This window comes from Balearica regulorum, chromosome 6 (genome assembly GCF_011004875.1).
Source record: "Balearica regulorum gibbericeps isolate bBalReg1 chromosome 6, bBalReg1.pri, whole genome shotgun sequence".
In the NCBI taxonomy this organism is placed as follows: domain Eukaryota; kingdom Metazoa; phylum Chordata; class Aves; order Gruiformes; family Gruidae; genus Balearica; species Balearica regulorum.
The window spans coordinates 22,120,759-22,144,523 of record NC_046189.1 but is presented as its reverse complement, the minus strand read 5'-3'; the positions used below and the strand labels follow the sequence as shown (position 1 = coordinate 22,144,523).

Genomic DNA, 23,765 nt, shown 5'->3' with positions numbered 1-23,765 from the left:
ACATTGAACAGTCTAGCAGATGTTGATACAAAACAGGAAGCCTCTTCCTACAGCTTTCAACTCATTAAAGGTTTTCCCAGTTGGCAGTAGGGGAGTAAAAGCTCTTATAAATGGATTGCAGGAGGGGGAGAAAGAAATACAAGGAAAAAGATGTTATATGAATTAATGAAGAGTGGATGAAATTCATCAATTCTAAAATAGTTGACATGCTAAATAAACTTATTTAAGAAAACATGCTGTCTTCCAAGAGACAGGAAGATCAGAATATGATGTAGAACCTGTAGAACAGCTATTGAAATAATACAAATAAGGAAATGCTTGACAAATTTTAATATTTGATATATTGTCAACATTTGCACTCATTTTAAGATGCTAAAATAAATCATTAATGAAGTTCCTGAACTTCTGAGAATTAGTTTTGTAAAGGCATCAACATATTTCCATGAAATCTATGAAAAATGGGGGTAGAGAAGAGATGAAACCATCAGCATTCATCTTTCTTCTAAATTTTAAACCTGAATGATTCAGTACTACCTGCCATTGTACATATGTTTGCACCAGCTGGTGGTATTGTTCAGAGTTGCGCTATGTTTCATACACAGAGCACACTCAAAAACTGTGTATGTCAAAGAGATTGTTACTTCTCTTGTAGCTTCCTACTAAGAAACTAGGGGAAAGTTGGCATATATAGTCAGCTAGCTCTGTGTTATGCCAGGGATGTCAACTGAACAAACTGATTATTTTTTTCTGTGCTGAATTAGAACAGTGTAATTTCCACAAGTGTCTGCTTCTTACACAAAGGCAGAAAGTGCTGGCAACTATTTGGAACTTTTAGATTGTGATTTACAAGTATGTTAACTAGACTGCTTGGTTGGGAAGTTCTTCACATCTTCGTTCCCTGATCTCCTGTGTTCATTATTCATTGTATTTCTACTCATTCTTCTTTAGTAGTTATCTCCTAATAGTCCAGTTTGTGGACTTCATGTCAGTAGGCAAGACTGTCATTTTGGATCCTTCCTTCTGTTTTAGGGGGGGGGGGTTTGGTTTGGTTCCCCCCCCCCCCCCCCGTTTTCATCCTTTAAGGTCTTGCCAGAAAATGCTTTAAATCTGTTCAGGGCAGCAACAGAAAAAGAATATCCCTCAATTGAATAGTTTTGGCTGAATGATGAGTAAGTGACACACCATAAAAAAGATTGGAAGCAGTCTACGTGCTATTCCATGTAGAGCTGAAGTTCTGTGTTTATAAGTTGTAACTACCCAAATCAAATGATATCAATTAAATATATTTTAAGAAACTTAGAGGAGTTGAAAAAAAAATCACTCATACCCTGCAAAAGTAGGTCCAGTCATGATTAATGCAACATCGTGTATGTGAATGGATACATAACTCCTTATTCAGTGAAATAAGTGGTCTGATACTTTGTTACATGCAAATTAAGTAAATATAAATTGATCCTTGGGGTAGTGTTAGTTATATGGCTATGTTTTATAGCATCTATGTGAGAAGATAGATTTGCAAGGAAAAGAGCAAGGTGAGGTCAAGCTGTGGAAAAGGCAATCAAAACCTCTGAGAGGGCAAATGAAATGGAATTTGAACATTCTCACATTCTGACAAGAAGGACAGATTTTGTTTACCTTTTTGTTGGTGTTTCTTTAAAAAATCTCACAGTTGCCTAAAAATGTGGTTTTTAATGGTACCTGAATATGATGGTGACAATAATGCTATCTTAAATCAACACACCAAGAGCTTAGGGTAGTATATGAGGAGCTCAGATGCCTGTGAGTTGCTTGATTACTGAAATATCACCTGTTAAAATGTCAGAAAGAAACCTTTATTATGTACATCCTTTGAGTCTTTAGGAACTTTCTTATGTTGGATAACACTATCATCATTTTTCACAAAGAAATGTGATGGTTTTTTTCTCTTTTGTCCCTTAGTGCAATTGTATAAATAGAAAGATTACCTATGTACACAGTTTTTATGGTTTGCTTCTCAAGGTCATATTTAATTTGTTTGGAATGATAATGAATTACATAAGACGTATTACCAAGTGGGCAACCATTACTTTTGACTTGATAGAACAATTAGGGAAGGGAGGAATTTGGTGGGGTTTTGTTTGGTTTTTCTTTTTTCTTACTTTGTCACTAACACTAATTTAATATACAGTGCTCAGTATTTCTTAGTTATTCTGCAAATAGCAGCTGTGAAAATCCCAGACCACTTCTGGATGACCCAAAGGGGACAGGACACACAAGCTTTCATATTCCAGATCTTTTTAAACCAAAGCCTAAGCAGGTTTTAGAGTGAAATGAAATGTGGCACCTTCTGTGAACTGCATGAGAAATAAGGGGGGGAGGATAAAGCCTCTTGCTTTCTTTAGTATCTCTTTTTTATGACATATTTCTCCCTCTGTAACAAGCATTTACATTTTGAGAAGCCAGAAGTCAAGTCATTTTCTATAAACGCATACCGGTAGGGAGGTGTGAACTCCTTTGACATCATTCTGATCTTGTTTGAATGTCAGTGGTTAAAAGTTCACTGCTACTGTTCTGAGTCCTTTAAGGAAAACTGAAGTCAAAGGAAGAAGCAGACAGAACGGGTCAAAGGGGGGAAAAAAGGGGAAGGGAGAATGAGGGGAAGCATAGAGATCTCTCAAGTAAAGCATGGTCAATGGGAAGAGTTAAGAAGAAATGGGGTGTTAACAAGGTGGTAATGACTGACATTCTCAATGAAATGTGGCTACCTGCTATACAGGCTATCCTTCTATTCCTGTCTATTCATTTAGGTCACCTCCTATGCCGGTCTAACTTCCCTGTGAGTAGGATAGAGAAGTTGTTGTCTCCCCAGGAAGTAGCAAAGTTTCTATTAAAGAGAATCTTTAAATGTTGTATTTTTAAATATTTTTAATATATTCTATATACGTATGCCTATATATATTATATGTATACGTCTACAGAATCACAGAATCATTTAGATTGGAACAGACCTTTAAGATCATCAGGTCCAACCGTTAACCTAACACTGCCAAGTCCACCACTAAACTATGTCCCTAAGCACGACATCTACACCAGGAACGGTGACTCAACCACTTTCCTGGGCAGCCTGTTCCAATGATTGACAACCCTTTCGGTGAAGAAACTTTTCCTAATATCCAATCTAAACCTCCCCTGGCGCAACTTGAGGCCGTTTCCTCTTGTCCTATCCCTTGTTACTTGGGGGAAGAGACCAACACCCACCTGGCTACAACCTCCTTTCAGGTAGTTGTAGGGAGCAATGAGGTCTCCCCTCAGCCTCCTTTTCTCCAGGGTAAACAACCCCAGTTCGCTCAGTCACTCCTCATGAGACTTAAATATATGTGTGTGTATATATATAATATACATATATATGCAATGCATTTTGTATGGATACGCATATGTATCTCAACAAACAGATATTCTTAGTTTTATTAACTGGTGCCCTTTTAGAATGCTGAGTTGTTGCCTGGGACTACTGCCTTGTTTCAGGGCCTATTTTTTAAGACAATGTCTGGATAACAAAGAACAGGTAGCAACTTCTATATGTGTATGTTGGCAGTTTTATAGTAATGTAGAGCTAAAGAAAAGTTTGTACTTTGTAAACTTTATTCTGAAAACAATGCAAATGCAACTTTAAAACATATTGCTGGAATTCACCTGCTAATTACATGCTATTTTATAATACATTAGTATATATGTGGTGGCCTCCAGCCAGGGTCAACCCACCACATATCTATTTAGAGTGATCATTATTTATATTATGTTCTTTATGATTCATATGTTCATATAGTAGCAATTTCTAATACTACAGAGGATATACATTTTACAAGCTTGAAAGACACCATGATTCCTGCAAACTAACAAAATAATGTCTAATTTAAAAGAAATAGTCTATTACATGTCATTTTATTTTATAACAAGGAGTGGACTTCTATGGTGAGTAAATCACTTTTCTACATACATTTCCAAGGTCGTATGTAGCTCTGAGAGTGCCTACTGAGTGTGACAGTGCCAGCTCCTGGTTATCAGAATTACTTCTTCAGGTAAATTAGCAGGGAAGTGAAAAAAATCATGCTTCTACATCCTCTGTTTGGCACTAAGTGTAACAATTCTGTTTACTGTGGATTTTATGACTCCACCTAATAATCAGAAAAACTGAATTCTTGAACAGTTGTAAGTCAGGCTGAAAGAAGAGGTCTTCCAAAGAGTTGAGCTCCCTCTAGTTGTTGGATATGCACTCAGTTATGTTTTAATCTACACTGGAGGCTAATTGGCTAACTGGAAACAACAAAAAAAAACCCTATCATGTCTCAAAGGCTTTTAGTCTAAAGAGTCATAATGCTCGATGGAATGGTAAACGAGCGTCAGGGCATTAGGGTGATTTTATACTTTCCATTTCAAAGGGCAGCGGAGTTCTTACTTGCCTGGAGAAACAGACCTCTCAAGCTGAAAAAGGAGGTCTCAGCAGAGACAAAGTTGAGAACATCAGCTGTATGTCATTTGAACCGATTCAAACACTGCCTTGTTTTAGCTTGGTTTAAAGAGACTAAACATTAACCTACAATGCCCCCCAAAAGAAAGCTGTGCTGTACTCACAATAACTGTGGAGGGTTAAATCATGTTGAAATCAGCTGACTTACTATTCAAGTAGGAGACAATAATGTTATTTTTTTCAATATTTCCTGTAAGGTATGTGAACTGATCCATCGCTCATCTAATGTCTTAAATTATTTTAGAGGTTGAGAGGAGCATTTTAATTACATTCCTCATTTACCTAATTTAGTTAATCAAATATTAAAAGATTACTATGACTGATGCTGCAACAATATGAAAGCATTTAGCATCAAATATCACTTCATTAAAAGCAAGATTTAATTTTTTCATACTCCTGTGTCTCACAGTAAGCAACAAAAATACTAGAGTATCAGTAACAACAAAAGATATTGATTCAGGTTTCACATTTTCTTCTAGCATGTGGGAAATGCTACTGCATTATCTAACACCGGAAAATAAGAGATAAAGCAAGCGTAGTTTCTTCATATTTAGATCCGGCAGTCTAAAATAAATTACGTTAGAAAAAATTATTTTTAGAAAACAAACAGCATTAGATAAAGTGACTTAATACAGAAGCCTCAAGCTGACATTCACCATCCTCTACCGGAAGGAAAGGTAATTCTAGCTTCCTCTGCTTACTGCTGAAAGTTTGCAGCGTCATCCAATGACTGCATTTACCATGAGAGCTTGTAATACTTGTCAGACTCCAAAAACGCCTTAGTAATCTTTGCATTTACTCTAGAATTTCTAGACCTAGCTGAGTTTGGCCTTTTAGGAAATTGGGCCCTGTAATTATGTTGTTTTCATGTGAAAGTGATTCTTGGAATCCATATATCCCCCTCTGTCTTGTTTAATGCTGTACATGACCCAAATTCTCTCTCTTCAGAGCTCATCCTGTGGATTGTTTTTGAGTTTGACTTTACACTAGAGTAAATGTGTCACTGATTTACTCTAAACCAGAGCCTAACAAAGAAGGGTTCCTGTCTATGTGGAAACTCGTCAGGACTGTGATGACGAATAGCTGTTTCTCTCATTTTCATTTACACTAGCACATAAAGCTGTTGAGGGTGACAACGGAAAGTTAGAATTGACTAGCAGGTCGCTTAGAGGAAGAGGAACCCTGTGATACACATAGCAGTGATTTTGTCAAATGTATAAAAAATAGAGCAATGCACGTAGCAGTGAACATGAGATAACGATACACATTCATATTAGGATGTAAATTTACTTCATTAAAAGCAAATAATTTGCAGTCACTGGAAAAACTGATGGAGTATAGTAGCTTTTAAGACTTTTTTTCACCTTTCCTAACTAAGACAACATTGGCTGGCTGGACATAATACAGCACCATATATGCCAGCTAACTGTGTTGCTAACTCTGAAAAATTGCTTGTTCTGCAGCAAGCAAGCTAGATGATAAGCTATATAGTGTGGTATGAATTTAGTTGCTTGAAAACAAAAAGTGGTTGGAGAACTCTGATTTCAAGATAGCCATTGAAGAAAAAAATCATGGTAGTTGCCCAGCTTTCTTGATTTCAACTTGGCTTATCTGGCCAAACCGTTACTGGCATCAATCAGAATGTCATGATTTCACTCAATAAATGCGTAAGAAGTATTATTAGGAAATAAGCTTGAGCATTTTAGAACAGAAGAGTTCAATGACCCCATAGAGGGAAGAATAACCTCAGGTAGAAGCGTTAGTAATAGCTGCAAGTAACTTCTTAGTGGCCAGTCTAAAGTATGAAATATTTGCCTGTCTCATTCATCTTTGGAGAGATATAGGACATAAAATATACTATTTTTTCACATTTTGCTAACACCCAAGTATTAGATAATATATATGAAGATCTAAACAATAAATGCTGGCTTTGGATACTGTGTTGGAGGGGGATGAGGTATTCTTCACAAAAATAATTATCAAAAAATGTAAAAGACAAAAGTGGAATCAATTTGAATTCCTTTTGGACATAAGAGAAAGAGATTATATGTAATTACTGTAATCCCTTATATTAACCTGGTGACTACATGTTTTGTAATAAACATAAGATTTAAAAGTAGTGAGAATGCCAAAAGCATCTTTGCCAGTAAAATAAGAACACCTGCTCAGAATCCATAAAGGTTTTCTTTAGTTAAGTGGTAATTTTCTGATAATATCCAGATTTTATAGCATGTGTATGTCAGAGTGTCCTGATACATCTTAATTTTTCATATAATTATACCTTATTTCATTTAGCACAGGGATGCTTTGTCTGTGGAATGAAAAAGAATGAGCAAATGTCACTGTGGAAAGCCTGCAATCTCAAGAATCACCTGCGGAAATAATACTGGCAGCTTTGCTACTAGTCTACTTTCAACATCTTCCGTCCAGAAAACAGACTGCAATGTATTTCCCATACAGAAATACTCCATGGTGCTAGCTGCAAAACCAAAATCCCAAAGCATCTACCTGTTAATCTCTTTCTTTATAACTATATGTCTTCCTCTGCTTCTTTTCGCTAGCTGTTATTGTACCTTTACCTCTCAAGAAATTATCCAAAGTCTTCATTTCTTCCACCCTGAGTTTTAACTATTACTTTAACCATTGCACCAGTTCCAATTCTAAACCCAAATTTTGATGTTCTTTTAAAATAATCAAAGTTCAGTGGATTGTTCATGTTTAGAGATGCTCCATAGGAGACACCAAAAACAGCACCGATTTAGGCTACAATTTCATAACAGGGTCAGTGCATGTAAATTGTGTGTCAGGTTTGTTTAAGTTCCAAAGTCATCCACAGTCGTGCATTGCTTGAATATGCATCACCAAGGCAGTTTGAAACGAGGTGGCTTTTTGGTGGCAGAGGCAGCAATTCGAGAGCAAATAACAGTAATTTGTTCTGAACGGCACTGAGATCTGCATGTTGTGGGTACGTATCAGCCTCAGCATTACACTTGGAGGTGTTGGATTCACTAGGGTCCCTGCTAGACTGACATCTAAAATGTTTCTCTACCCTACTATCTACTAATAAAATCGTTAAGTGCCTGAGTATTTTTCAGAAAGAAGATGAGAATACTAAATACCCTGAAGCTCAGAAGATTCACATGGAAACAGCCAAGTTCTAACTCTTGCTTCAGTTGATATTTAGCTATTAATGCAAAGTCCACCAGCTTCTACAGGTCCATTTCAGAATACTAACACTACAGTACACGGGTAAGAATCTGATATTCTGGCAAATACAAAATACACATTTCAAGCCTCCTCGAGATTAAGCAAGAAGCTAAATCCTAATTTTTTCTAACTCCCTCTTAATGACTCTGATCATTGGGTTAATCAATATGAAGCTTCTCAGGTGTTTTTTGACAGAGTACAATACCTGGCTTAGACCCAGCTCAAGGAGAATGCTCAGCACTCTGAATCTGTGGTAGAAATGGGTACCTTTCTTCAGCCCACAATTAAGTATCAACATGTTTAGGACAGGATGGACTTAGGCTTCCATTTCCACCCTGTGAATGCAGGTGGCTACTTACAGACTGGTTACTGGAACAACCATTTCTAAGCATCTTGCAATTCCTGTGGATACCACAGAAAAAACTTTGTACCTGTTTCAGATCCGTGATTTCTACTAGGGATCAGGGAACTAATGAATATATGCTCCCTGCAATTTAGTCTATGTTTTAGTAATACCAAAAAAAGTCTATATTTCATTTCTCTGTATTTTTCAAAGAATATTTTGCTTGCCAGATTTTCCTCTTCTCTGTTCATCACTTTCTAGTATCTATTATGTGAAATTGCTAAATACAAAACTAGAAATATTTCTTGTAGACATTTAGTAGGGCTGAGCAAATAACTTAACAAAAGTGAATATTTTAATAGCTTTTAATCTCTTTGCTCATAGTTGTCTTTGAATACATAACTTTCCTCAAAATAGAGTTTTTATTCATTTTTTTCTGTTATGATACAGCTATACAATGTAGTATAAGATGTATATTTACAAAATAATAAAACATAAAAGTATATTTACATTGATTTATCTGCTTGACATTACTCTGACTGGGCAGAGCTAAATTAAGGAGGGTATTAGGAAGAGTAATCTGGAAACAAACCAGTGGCTGGAGGTAGGAAGATGTTTTGTGACTTTGAGATATTAAGAACATAATGACTGGGCAGGTAGAAGGAAAATACCGAGAACTGGAAATAAACATTAATTTTAGAGAACATCTACTCTAAGGACTGACTAGCCAGCATGCAGATATTTGAGTTGGCATGACAAAAAACAGTACATGTGAAAAAAGCTATCCTAATCATACAGAGGTTGCATTTTAATTCATTTAAACACAGAGAAAACCAATGTCCTAGAGCAACCTACAAGATCTGTCTCTTGTGAGAGCTCGGTAACACAGAAGATCTAGCTCAGGTGCATAGGGTGGACAATACAGGGTATTTAGCATATAGAGGGAAAGTAAAAAATACTATTACAAGACTGATATGCACTCAAAGGAGATTGCAATAAGAAGTCTCTATTAGCACAACAGTACAGCGAGGATAGGGTGCCTCACAAATTATGAATTCCAGCTGCATCACAGAGTGTAAATTTTCCTGGAGAGGGAAGCTTGAAAGGTAAAGAGATTGCAAATGCAACTTGTCTCTGAACTATGACAGAAGTTATGTTTAGAACTAGAAAGAAATCTGAATTTGCCTATTTAGGTGACAAAGGTGATGAATAAGAGCATGAAGGTGCATGCTCATCTCAAAATTTTGTATTGATGGTTTCTCAATCTAGGAATGTTTTTCTCTAATATGAACAGAGTGCCTGTGAATACTGCCCATATACTACAGACAAATGTAACTGAGAGGCAAAAGACAGTGGGTTTTTAACCCCTACAGGTTGTATTAGTTGTCAAACACAATAGGAATTTAAATCATTTTCTAACTAATAAATATATACTGACTACATTAAAAGAATGTATGGGTCTTGGGAACTAGAGAAGGAATATACAGATTGTAATGACAGCATAATCAATCTAAAGTCATACTGGTTTGAGACTCAATATACATAGTTGAGAGTTCAGTATAGTTAAGAATACCTATGTATTTTTGACCTTTCTTTGCAATATAGAAATGGTGCTTAAATGTGAAATTCATTATGGTCTCCAGGGAGGCACAGCTATTCCTTCTTAAACTGATTAATTTAGGTTAGTATTGATGAAAGACTTCATAGGATTAAATATAAAGATATCATGGGCAAGCATAGTGTTTTATAAGCAGGCATCACCTGCCTAAGCATTTATAGGTAGCCATTTTGTCAAGTTTCTCTATATGTAAAATAACAATTAAGTAGAAAAATGTAAAAATGAAATTGTGTTATTCCATGCATGGAACATGGTTTTTAAAAGTCTTTGTAATGAACCGTCCTTCGTTAGAAGCACAGATATGATTGAAGAACCATGATCTTGAAGAACAAATGGACAGAAGCATGCAGGCTGTTTTTCAGTACATGAAAAATTGTAAAGAAAATGGCACCTATGGGTTTATCTAATAAATCGTTTCTTGTAAACTATACAAGGCAGTAATATGTAATCATTGGCTGGGCAGTCCTTCAGGGACATTATCTGCATTTGTACAGACTGGGACTGTCATTGGGAGTTTCACCCTACACAGCAGAGTTTGGAAATTACAGGGAATGGAACAGAGTTTAATCCTAGAGATTATGCATGGAGTTTAGATCATTTAGCAAAAACTGCTGGGCTGTGGCTACTGTGTGCCTAGCGTGTGAATAAGTTGAGAAAAGTAGCCATCAGGGAAACCTGTATCATCACAAAGACTGAAAGTCACGGCAAAATTAAAGCATGAAGAGAACAAGTCAAGTCATTCTCTGGGTAGCAAGTATAAATCAAATTGGATGCACCTCCATTGAGAAGAGACAGTACGTTGCTCACGTTTGCATGTTACATGCTCTTAAATTTCTTGATTAATGAAGAACTGGTGCTCTTCTGTACCAAGTCTCAGCTGTAAATCTCAAAGGATTAATGTGCACATCTAATGGATGATGTCGCTAATGTAACAACTGACTTGTTACGACTGATAATATCTACCTATAGCACCTACCTGTAGCACTATTACCTTTATTAACTGCATTTACTGAATGATGTTGAACCCCCACAAAAGTGAGGTCTGAGAGTTTTTCTAAAAGAAAAAACCAGAAATAAAATGGCCTATTGGCCATTCCGGCAAGATCTTTTAAAATTATAAAGTAAGATTGGGAGTTTTTTCAGTACGTTCTTTCTAATGAAGTGATACTTGCAAAATATAATAAATTAAAAATTTTAGCTTATAATTGGTTTACTGTATAGGCAAAATTTAAGAATATCAGAGAATGTGTTTATAATACAAAAGTCATAATACAAAGTGGTGGTTAGAAAAATGATAAAAATTATTAATGCTGTAAAATTATTACTTCATTTACACTATGTCTCTTGGAGCATCTAGAATCCAACCAGATGTGTGGAATTAATTTGAGTAGACAGGAGTGATAAACTTTCAAAGCTCTGCTGACCTTGTAGTAGCTATCACAAATTGCTGTACCTGATGATCTTATCCCTTTGCTTTTATGGAGAGTTTTATTTTTGGCTAAAGGTCAAAATTAGTCCATTCGATAAGCAATTTAAAATTAAAAGCTGTAATAATGGTTCAGTAAAGTTCTGTCATTCTGCTCTATAAAGTGATTAAATATACGTAATTATATGATTAAATTTTCCACTTACTGGTCTTGATGTGTTAACAGAGTCTGAAAATACCCCACACCATTGTCAGAATAGCGTGTATAAGTACATTTTTTTTACATGGATTTACTGATGCTTGTAAGTTTGGGGCTGTTAAAGCGACTATTTTTCATTGGACTTACCTCAGAAGTCTTCACCGTGACTTAATGCAATACTTGTTGTGAAGCAATAAGATAATTTTTAAAAACAGCTGTTCATCTTTTCATGCATGTTGAACTCTGGTTTCTGAGTACTTCCAATAGAATTATCTACCTCATAGGGTTTTCTTATATTATACTGGTTTATGTCATATAATTGTTTAAATGCTACTGTTACAAGGTATGGATATAACAGTATCAGCTCACATGATACTTTTAAATATAAATTCACTCATAATCTATTACACTTGGAAAGCTAAAATTTTTTTAAAAAGCAAATTTTGTGCAGTAAGGAGAATTTTTTAGTATAAATGAGGAACTGTATAATATTGTTAGTAATACTCAGAGTATAAATCTTGAAAGTAAAACCTAATTTCTGAATGGATAGAATGGAAAAAAATCTGCCAGATTTGTTTGTGTATACATTTTTACAAGGGGGAAGGTCAGGAACAGGAATCAGAAATTACAGTTAAAAATTAATCAAATTTGATTTAAATCTATCCAGATTTGTTAGAAGATTGTGTAAAGATTTTACTTGAGTTTGAACTCACATTTATTTCATGATCAAACATGAATAGGTTTATATTATCCCAAGTTTTCCAGGAAAAGCTTAGTCCTTGCTGTGAGGGGGTGTGTGTAGGCAATGACCTGTGTGTTGAGAATCAAACTCTGCAACTTGGTTGTAAAGTACAACTTCACCTGGGGAGATGAGATCAGGAAGACTTCCTTATCATGGCTGCACTTTTACATATCCTGCCTTGTTGAGATTGATGAATGAAGTGAATTTATTCCATATTTAATATGGAATGTAATTTCCTGGGAAAGTCAAACTGGAAGACAAAACTCCATGAACCCTGGACAATGTACATTGTTTATATAAAGAATATATTACTAGAAGCAAAGGTGAATTAAAAAAACAATTCCAGGGCCAGGAGAGTCGGGGAGACAAGAAAAGAAGGGTTGAGCTTTTCTATTTTAAGTAGCAATTGAGGATCACAAGTAATGATTAATGTTTTGAAAGATCAGCTGAACAGGTGGCTAAAGACAGATATTTGGAGACAGTGATGTCTCCAGAGATCCTTTATTATTACAACTGTTTTTTAAAAAAATAAAAAATAATATATGCAAGAAAAAAACCCTAATCCTGAGTTGCTCTTTGTATGCTTCATTTCATGAAAAGTTATTTTCAAATCTTCCACCCAAGAAAAGAAATTACAACTCCTGCTGTACACATAAGATTGCTTCAAGCCCAAAGTGCCTGAATCTCCAGATTTTCTCTTTAGAATCCATTTAATCGATTGCTCAGATACAGCACACTAGTATGTGTTTAAAGGTATAATACAAGCTTCAGAACAAGCTGATGAGGTGACAGTGGTTCAAACCTCAAAAGAAATCTTTGAGTTTCAGCTCACTGTGCCTTTTCACTTGGCCTGAAGCCCTTGATCTGCTCTCACCTGGGATGCTACAGGGAAGCACCGCAGTGTAGTTACTAGGAGGGCTGAGGACACTGCATTTGAGGCATCTGCAGCTTTCTCTAGTCCAAAGACTTTAAGAAGAAAACTCGATGTTCCCTATAGTAGCCTGGAACATGAACAACAGGGACAGCAATACATGAAAGAACCTTTGTAACACTGACAATACTCACAGTAAAAGCATTCAAGAGCATGATATGGGTTAAAAGAAAGTATTGTATGTAGGAAGCTGGGGCAAAGAAACAAACCTATCAGACCTAAACAATGACTTCTGTCAACTTCTTTCTTGTGTTCATATATTCACTTCTATTCAGGTTTCTTTACTGTGCCCTTTACCGATGGTTGAGAGCTTGGCACAAGCCCTGCCAGCACATTTGAATCTGTGAGGGAGCAACACTGAGCCTCTCTGTCAGAAATCCCGCTTCTTCTGTGCCCTAGGCAGGTCATGAGCGAGCCTGATAGCTGCCCAGGCAGCCTGGACACAGATTAACGATTACCTTGTCCAGTTTCTGGGCACTCTAACACAGCCCTGGGCGGCTGCTGGATGCCATCCAGTCAGCAGTTTTCCAGTCCAGGAAGCTGTGGGTAGCTGTGAAGAAGCACAAATCACAGCTATCTGTCCTTAGCCTCTGCAATAACAGCCCATGGTCAAAAGCCAGTCAAAGATAAAAGAAACCCAGGGATTTGGCAGTGCTATTTACACTGGTGTCTGACATCTCTGCTGTTCGTAAGGGTGCTTGGCTACATTTGCTGTACATTTTTGGGATCACGGCATGGTATTTTATTCCTATTAATGAGCCAAGATTATGCTGTGTGGAGAACTACTGTACCAAAAATTTAAAAGAGGTGTCTGTTAATTGGTATTATTCCAGCTATAATTAGTAGCTGTTTCTTTGATATAATCTGCCCAAATTCTCAACTGATGATGCATAACAGACCCAACCCATTTGTAATGACCAATAATATCAGGGTCGTCTTAATATTAATAAATGTCAGCTATTAGATTTGAACCCCTATCCTTCTACTTGCATTTTGTAGGAGGTTCTTTAAACTCAAGGCTTCAGCGGGGAAAGAAAAAAGCCTCCCAATGTAATATGAAGATGGATGCAACCTGTACAGTTCTGCACACTCTTTGCTTTTAATCTTCTTTATCACTATGCTGTCAGAATATATTTAATATCATGTAAATTCTGATCTAAGAGAATTAGATTAGTTCCATATCCAGAGAATGGCTTCAGTGTTTTGGAATAGTGTAGTCTTTATCTTCTAGAATTAAGTTGCTGGCCCAGCATACCATTAGCTTCAGATTATTAATGCAAATTTAGGTACATTAGCACAGTATTTAATACAATGGTGGCTAACTTCTTCAAAAGTCCTGGAACTTTGGTACTTACTGACTGCTGGATTAGGCAAAATTGGCTTTACAGAGAAGCAAGGTGGGGGCCAGCTGTCCCAACAGTTTCTGGCATGCGTCAGGATGGTAAAGAAGTGGCTTTGCTTACGCAAGCTAATGGGCACGCACGTATGGTTTCCTATGCCCTCACATAGGCAGGGGAGGGTACAAAGAGTCTGTTGGGAAGGGGCTTAAGCTCCTCTATCCATTTGTATTTGCTGCTCCTACTAAGGGGGACATTCATGCTCCCACTGCGGTGCTGCGGCTCTTGGGAATAACCGGGAAGAAGGCAGTGCTGTACAGAGTCTATCAGGAATGTCAGCACCATGACAGGACAACAGAGGGAAGTAAGGAAGGTGGGTGGTTTAAGATTTACAGTCTTCTGTGTAAGTCTTCACCTCAATCCTTACTATTTCCTTGCCCACTTAATAGGATAGCTTTGGGCGTGGGGAAGAAATCTTCAGAAGTGACATAAACTGTAGTTTTGACCTGTGCCAAATACAACAATATAGCATAACTTTGGCAGAGATAATTTCTAAATCTGAAAATGACTCGAGTGCTAAAACAACAAATAAAAGATGAAAAGGTTTACAGCTGCTGTATATCAGATTCAACATGTATATTTGAAGCATGCCAGTAAGAAATATGAAAACATCAGTTGCACAAAACTGAGTTATCAGATCAATGCAGCTCAAAACTGAGAATCAAGCATGACAGATGTATGGACATACATTTCTTGTGGCCGAAGGAATCATTTCTAGGATAGAGAAATAGAATATAAACTAGTCATATGACATACCAAGGATCTACAATCTCCAGAAGCCTATTTTTTCCTATATGCCTGTTCATCTGAGATGCTAGTTGAGATTAAAATCAGATTATTGTGGTTGATTGACTAGAATGAGAACAGAGTTTAGCAGTTACAAATGCCATAAATACAAGAGCTGAGATATTCGTACATACAGTTTTTGGACATTCAGGGCACATCTAATACCAAATAAAATTAGCTCCAAGGTCATGCATCAGTCTGGAGATGAAGATGTTAGTGGTTTTCATGAATACAAGGTCACAATATTTTAAGTAAATTGTCTACCACTAAACATAGTTTGACAGAACCCAGTGATATGTGACCCACAACTCCACTGAATGCTTGTCTAATCTTGCTGACAAATAAAACTTACCCAATAATACTACAACTTATCGAATGAACTGCACTAAGAGAGGAAGTGAAATATGATAAAGCAGTAAGTTTGCTCTGACTGCTGCAAGTAGTGAACAGTTTAGATTTGATTCATGCCTATCTTGTAAACAAAGTTGGTTTTTTTACTTACTCAGATTGTGAAATAGACTCATTTCATATAGATGCTCAATTTGCTGATATTTTTTCTCAATCCTATGTCCAGAGATAGTTGTCTCAAAGCATACTGTGCCATCACTTTATGTGATGGCATTTGAGCAAAGGTTTCTCGTGCAAACATACGCAGCCAGGACCCAAGAGTGAAAAGATGATGGACAAAGGCAGCAGCAGCCTCACACCGACTCCCGCACTGACAAGTTTGATCCTAAAGATCAATACTAAGAAAAAGAACTGCACAGAATATAGACACATCTCCAACACCATTCCAGATAATTCTTGGAAGGACCTAACAGCAAGTCTCCAGAAAAAAAACATTGGGGTCCTGCCTTGCTTAGGAGACAGGACACAAGGAGAGCAGAACCTCTGAAGGAAGGAGCAGCCTGGTAACCTATATTAGCACCGGAGGCCTGTTGTGTCACTTCAAGCACCTGACATTCCAAAAGAAGTAAAAAATACCATAAATATTGAATTGTTAGCAACTGAAAAGAAGTAGTTTACTCCCCTAAGACTACAGTAATACTGCAGTTATTTAAATATCAGCTGTCTAGCAGATGTGATATCTGGAATATGCTCTGTTAGAAGACACCCTTGTAAGCTTTGGAGTAACTTTGTGTACTCGTCTCTTGCGTGGCACTGCAAGATCCAGTAAAAGCAGAAGGTTTAATCAGAATATGTGAGGAATCCACTAGGAGAACAATTTTTGTACACAAAGATGCCTTGGACTCCAAAGTTAGTTTTGATGGCACACACATTTTGGAGAGCAGTCCTATAATCACAGTTTGACAGGCACAGACAGAACGCACTCTCTGAAGAGGACATAAGCTCTCTGCTAATCAGTTACTTGCAGGAGGATTCAGTAGCACATGGGAAAAGAGAAGATAAAAGATACTTACTCCAATGGTAATTGTTGCTCTTTGAGATGTTGTGTTTAGAATGGATTCCAGAATCTGGAATCCCAAATTCATTAGCATGTAGACGGTAAAGGAAACCTGTAAGATTTTGGCTTTCCAGAATTTTGTATCTTTACATGGAAGCAGAAGCTGGCACAGGTTACTTTTGTGTGCCTAAGTTGCTGTTCTGGGGTCTCCAAGCTTGCCCAGATGAGGGGCAGAGGTCCTGTATCATAGAAATCATATTGGCAGCAAGCTATTCAACCACTATAGCTTTTCTAATGTAAATGATAATAAAAAATGTGGAGCATGAGGCAACACATTTTCAAGGGATACTAGATACTAGAAATCATCTGCAATAGCTAAGGCAAACACAGCATCTATTCATTTAACATTAGCAGAAGGCAAGGATGCACCTGCAAACTTCATTCTGTATTTGACCAGTTATTACTGAAGGAACCCAAGTATAGAGAAAAACTGTGAATGGGTTTCAGATTTCATTTGCTTTGCCAGAGACATCCTGAATAGCAAAGACCTGATGCAGCAAATATCCTCTGAAGGGTGGTGCAAGGATAGATTTAATGATGTTTGCATGATAGCTTGATATTAAAATAAGGATAAAAATAGAGAGGAATAATAGACACACTTTGAAAAAAAAAATTCTTTCAGTATGCCAAGGGTGTCTAAGCTCATATTTAGTGCTAAAACATTTGTTTTCTTATAGGTATCTATGAATAAATGAGGTACAACTTTCAGAAAACAATGTTAAGCTCTCCTAAGGAAATTTAGTAACTCCATCATACATTGAATTATTTGTATTTTCTTTTTTAAAATTAACTTCAAGTAGAAGGCATTTAAAACTGCAGTTGTAATGTTTCTGTGACCACAAAGGCAGTATGTTAGTGTGAAGCAAATTGTATGTTAAGTCTGATCAAATCTGTGGCCAAGGCCACTCCAGCAGAGCTAAAATGGGAAGCCACAAGGATGTTTTGTGGACAACAGTAATGCCAGATAATGCCTGTCTGTTCAAAGTTAGGTGTGAAAGCTTACAGGTATGAGGTGTGTGAAAAAATCTTTGAAAACTCATTTGTGCCTCTGATCTGTCAAGATGATAAATGCACTGCTTTCAGTTTCAATAAGGAGAAAAGAAGAAAAAGGAGAGGGAGGAGGATGAGCTCACAGGGGAACGTTTTAAGTGAACAGACATTCCAATATGATTTTTTAAGACAAATGTTAATTTTTCATTTTATGACTGCTTTCTTCTAGAAAGGTTTGTGCCAATTTCATACATACAGAGACCGGGAAGGGTAGTATTACTTGGGCAACATTTACAGAAGGAACTTTTTTTAATAGGCAGGAAATTATTGCAGTATGTTATGCAAAGTTTCTCAAATTTCAATGCAAATGCACAGACACAGAACACCGGAGAACTTAAAAAAACAAATTAAGGTAGTATATCACAATTTAACTTTTCTAGGTAGGCTGGATGTGCAAACCCCCCTCTGTATTTAGGGTCAGAGTAATGGATTTATTGAGGTTTGGTTCTAGATTCTCTGTCTTCCAGTTTTCTCTTTTTTGCTAGACATCTCAAAACATTAGCATTGGCAGCAGAAAAGAGATCAGTAAATCAGCTTTACAGAGCAAACACAGAAATACCAGAGGAAGCAAACTTAGGGATAAACTCTATACTCCTCCACTTTCCCAGGTGTTACAGAAATGGGGGTTCGTGCCATTTATAGACAATCTTGTTACTACACAAGCTACTGGAAATGACTGTAATCATTGTGCCATTGTATAAAGGTAGGGAATGTTTTTTTCTTTAATGAACAGAAAGCAGCAGTTAGAGGTAACATTGGTTTTTTTCACAGGATATAATTGACAAAGCTGAGGAAACAGCAAGGCTTAGGCCATGAAAACCAATATTTTAGGTTTGGAAGATGAATGATAAGGAATCCCAAAGTTCTTCACACAGGAAGCGAGAATATTGCCTACTCTCACAGCATTCTTACTCTGGATCGCACTGAAAGCTCCTCTTAAATCATGATTAAAATGAGCAGAATGCAATACTTCTAGGAAAACAGTGAGAACAATCCTAGACATGTTATCAAAATATTGGAAAAAGACAAAAAGCAAAAATGAATTGGCTGCATTGTTTTATCCTAAGTAACATATTTATAGAGAAAATTATTCATTATGTCAAAATGAAATACAGTAATAACTTAAAAAATACAAATATATGCATAAATGTGTTAGCAAACAAGGGAGTCTTTTAAACATTAACTGAAGAAGTGTACCCATTTTCTGCCATGCTGGAAATTGCCCTCTACATTTCTATAATCTTCCAGTCAGGCTGCTAAGAAATACAGAATGCTATATGATTGTAATTTGAAAACCAAATCATATCAGATTGTTTCAATAATAGAAACTGTACATGCATCAAAACCAAAAGTAATATCATTAAAGGTGCTTTAAACGTATTCTGAACAGAAATTTGCATTTCTGAGTATGAAAACCTGTGCAAAAGCACGTAGAGATTCCTATGGAAATGTAGCTTTAGGTTACTTTTCTCCCCATTTATCTTGAGCATGAGGCTGGCAGGCAGAGGTGTGAAGGAGGCCCTGCCTCTTCCTGCTTATATTCCAGTTGGGTTTTTTCTTTTGTGAAGTTTTAACCTGACATTTCAATCTAAGTAAATCACACCAAGAACAGAGGTGAGATTTTTTTTCAAATGCCCATACTTTGCACAAATCCTTCAGTGTTTTTAAATGACACTACATTCTATGATAGCATTTTATTTTTGTCTTTCAATATGCTTTATTCCGTTACTGTTTCAGGCAGAAGTATTCAAGTCTGTGTGGATAAACGTAAGTCTAAGTCTCATATCATGTCGTACATTCTTCTGGACAGCTGCACCTGAGCACATTTTGTAATCTGAGTTTGAGTATGAAGAATCGTAGACAGTCTCAAGGCTACAAAATTCATCTAAGCCCTGGACAACCGCATTCACTAATTGAGATGTTGTGAATTTTTATTTCCTTTTAAGACTGTCCTGACCTCTGGCTTGTTAGGATTCAGCTTTAGCCTATCTTCCTTTCTCTGTGTACATATATTCTAGCTAGATATTATGCAAATTAAGAGATAGCCTGCCATCTGTGTCTAGCTGGCAGGTCTACATCTTGTGTAAAAAGCATATCAGTGTGAGTTTCTACTGGTTGTGATCGTCTGCATTTTCCTCTTCCTCTTTTCAATGGGGTAAGTGACAAGGTCTTTAATCTTCTGCTGTAAATCCTCCTATAATTTCCATGCTATCAAGGCTTTTTTCCCCCTCTGCCCCCGCCCCCCCCAGATGCCAACACCCTTTAACTGTCATTGGGCCAGGAAATCCGTGAGAAATCCTTGTAGGACATGTGTTCGGAATCCAGTCAAGCTGAAGAACATAACATTGTGAAAAGGGCTACAAGAGTTAATTTTTCTGTGCTTCAGAAAAGTCAGTGATTTGGGACCGAATCAGCCTTCTAATTGATGCAAACTGCACATATTCCAGTATTAAAGTAGAAATAATTCTTATTTATAAATAACATGCTCATACTATGTTTAAGACACTAGTTTGGGAAATGCTTTAGTCACTCCCGTGACTAAATCACCCACTCACCCTTTTCAGCAGCTGCCCATACATACCTACATATCTTGCATTGAAGCAGCCATGGAGTTGTAGTGTCAATCAGGCAGTAGTCCTACTCAACCTGGAAACCAACGGGAAGGAAAAAAAATCCCCATTGACTGAACTACAAGATAAGGGCTCCCATTTTCACAAGTTGAGGCGTCTCCATGTTAACTCAGGATGACTTCAAGATACATCTGACTTGCATGAAAGACTTATTTAGGTAACACTACTCAAAAGACAATTTCCAACACAAATACTGCAAAGATGCTAATTCTTTTTCACTTGGGCAAGAGTAATCAGCACTCCTTAGATCAACAGAGAAATACCAGCCTAAGATAAAATCTGTCCCAAACGATTTTATATGTAAGAGAAAGCTTACAGTAACACAAACTGTTTTAACAAAACTACACGGGGGCAAGAATTTGGCTCTGAGTTTTTGAAACAGCAGGAGGCAAAATGAGCTGCTGGAGGTTTAAATGAATTGGTTTCTGGAGCTCTCGAGGTGTCATGCCAGCCCCGTGAGCAGTATGCTGTGCATTGCTTTTGATATTAGATAGTCTGTTTTTAAAGTGTACATATTTAAAAAAAACAAACAGCTGAGAATAAAATACCCAATACCTCTATCTACTCATTTCCTTCCTAACAATAAATAAACCTTGCTAGAGCCCAGATTTTCTGTAGGGCTTCAGAATGATGGCAATATGCAGCGCATTACTTAATCAAATAATCATAAATAAAACAGGTTTTGATTTGTAGTCGTATACTTTCAAAAAAGCTGTACACAACTTTTCCAACTGCGTATTCAGAAATAAAAAGAAACCCACTTGAACTTGGCCAGTTCAAAATGTACTCTTGGCAAGGGAAACTGAAAGATGCAGAATATTTGGCATCATTTGTATCTGTTGGCTTATGGAACATTTATGTAGTTATAACATAAGCATTTTGAAAAAAGATAGTATGTTTTCTTAGCTCTCTTGGAATGTTGACATTAAATCTTCCGTGCTACAAGGATCCTTGTCTAAGGATTGCACAGTCTATTGTGCACTTCCCTTGGAGGAAGAACCAAGGTAACGTTACATCTGGTGGTAAAGCAGTGTAACTTAGGAACAGCGGCACTAGACTAATTTTGTTCTTCGGAACAGAAAAGGAAAAAAAAAAAAGGTAGTCAGAACAAAAGATTAATGTCTAGGTAACTAGAAGGGTGAAAGGACCAGGAGAAATAGGGAACATTAAGGAATGGTAATGCAATGTTACCCTTGAGGGAAGGATTTCAGAATGGGGTCCTACGGAATATTTCTGGATATCAATCTGATTAGTAGGAACAGAAACATGCAAATTTTTAACTTTGTGAAATATTTGAGCATTTTAGTGAATTATTTACATTTTATAGTATTCTTTTCTAGTTACATGTATAAGCCGAGCCCATATCATGCATCTTATTAACTTTGATTAATATTTTTTAAATTCTTGTGTGCATTGGAATGCTTCATTACATTAACATTCACAGAAGCACAAGTGCCAGATTCTGCTATCAGTCATGCCAGAATCATGCAGTTCACTTGACAGAGTTATTCCAGTTGCAACAGGGTCATTAAAAGTAAAGCTACATCATGCTTTCTTACCATATTCCGTTAAAAATGAACTCATATAGACAGTGTGGATTCTTTTTCACCATAACAAAGATTAAGATTCTATACAAGTATTCAGGTTCCAGAGGAGAAAAACATTCAAAATCATGTAAATATTTCATTAAGGACAAAATTAAATAAACATTCCCTACCATAAATAACTTCCTTTTTTCCCCACTATTTATACATTATTCATCAATAACTTACACATGCTAGAATGTCTACAATTAAAGAAATTTCAAGATTTGCTCCTACATGTTTTAAAATTAATTAGTAGTTCTGTTCTTTTTAGCACCTTCTCTTCCCAGATTTGCATGGCAGCACAGTCTGAGCCGACTGAAAACTAATCTTCTTTTTTGCTAATTAGTTTGTAGCCAGATCAGCCCGTGATCCGATTCATTGCCCGGCTGTGCAAACGCTACCTGCTGATGCAGGGTTGCTGTGAGTAGAGGGAGCAATGGGAATCATGCCTCCAGTGAGCAGCTGCGCTCAAATCAGCTAAAGGTGACTGTACAGCTAGAGCTGAGTTACAGCTGCTTCTCCTGACAAGGAACGGGAAGAAGGGAGGGTGTGATTATCTGCTGTTAACTGGCCATGAAGCTGTCCCGTATTTTTCCCAAACACATGGGAAGTGCACAATTAATTCAACTTCTTATTTGCCTGGGTAGAACTGTCCTGTTTCTGATGTGACAGCAACTGAGTTCATTTGTGTCATATGTTTTTCCCTTTTGCCCAGATGTACGAAGTTTAATTAATGACTTTTGTTAAGTAAAGGAGGTAGAACAATAATGGATCAGAGCAGCAGGATTACAATGACAGAAATGCTCAGATTCGGAAAGAGGCAGAAAGCAATTCTAATATTGAGATAAATATATAAAGGGGTAGAAAATGGAAACAGCACAGCAGAGCTATAAATAAGTTCCAAATGAGTATGCAGTATGTGGATCAGATGAAAACAGTTTTACTCATGCAGAGCTCCTAACGTATCCTCTAGGCAGAACAAGTACTCAGCTAACAGATACTCAGTATTTCAGGTCAGGATTTCTAGTAAACTGCAGATGATGGAGTTCTTATAATCTCTCTGTGAACTTTTTAAGTGCACAAAAAAAAGTATCAAATGGAGTACAGAAATCAGAAGGAATGGTGGAAATGAACAACAAACTGAGGAAAAAAAAAAAAAGAATACAATCAGGCATGGGCAAAAGAGCATTAAAATAATCACTTGGAGAAAAGTCCCAAAGCAAATCCATAATATGTATTGTTGTGGGCTAATCTCTGTTGTAAATTACTAGTGTAAGTTATAGAGTATAACGCCACTACTAAAAGCTAAAAACAAATAGAGCCCATTAAAAATACTACTCTGGCAGCCACTGAGACAAACATATTAACAACCTTTGTCAATGTATTTAAGTAATGATTACTACATTCTGCAAGCATCTACCTTTTAAATCCACCAGATGATTGTTTCATCTATTTCTGTTATCTAGTCACTATTTCAAAAGACCTTATAAATATTCAGAGCATTTAAAAATGCTAGAGTAAATGATATTTTAGAAGTAAATAACACATAAATCTGACTAATTTGTTAATGTGGGTGGTTTAAAGCAATTACAAGTAATTGATTTCATATGCACAACATATATCCAGTGTAATTTGCAGAAATGCTGAGCTTTTGTCATTCTTTTGGTAACAACTTATCTTTTGTAAGGTACAGGTGCTTGTGAACACAGCCTGTGTAACTTGACAGAGTATTCCAGTAGGGATAAGCAAAAGTGAGACACCAATAAGGCTCTTGGGTTTGTTCCTTTTGTAGCCAGCTCCTAACCCTGGTGCTCTTGTTCAGACCGTGATCCAATGTGCCTTTGCAGAATTCCTGCTGTTGGCCGTTTCCTATATCAC

The 23,765-nt window shown here is 36.8% G+C and overlaps 1 protein-coding gene across 6 annotated transcripts in view; it reads left to right on the top strand.

The window, feature by feature from the left end:
• The window catches only part of B3GALT1 (beta-1,3-galactosyltransferase 1), a 324,178-nt gene that overhangs the window by 156,951 nt on the left and 143,462 nt on the right, over positions 1-23,765 (top strand). The gene's annotated exons all lie outside the window — the stretch shown is intronic.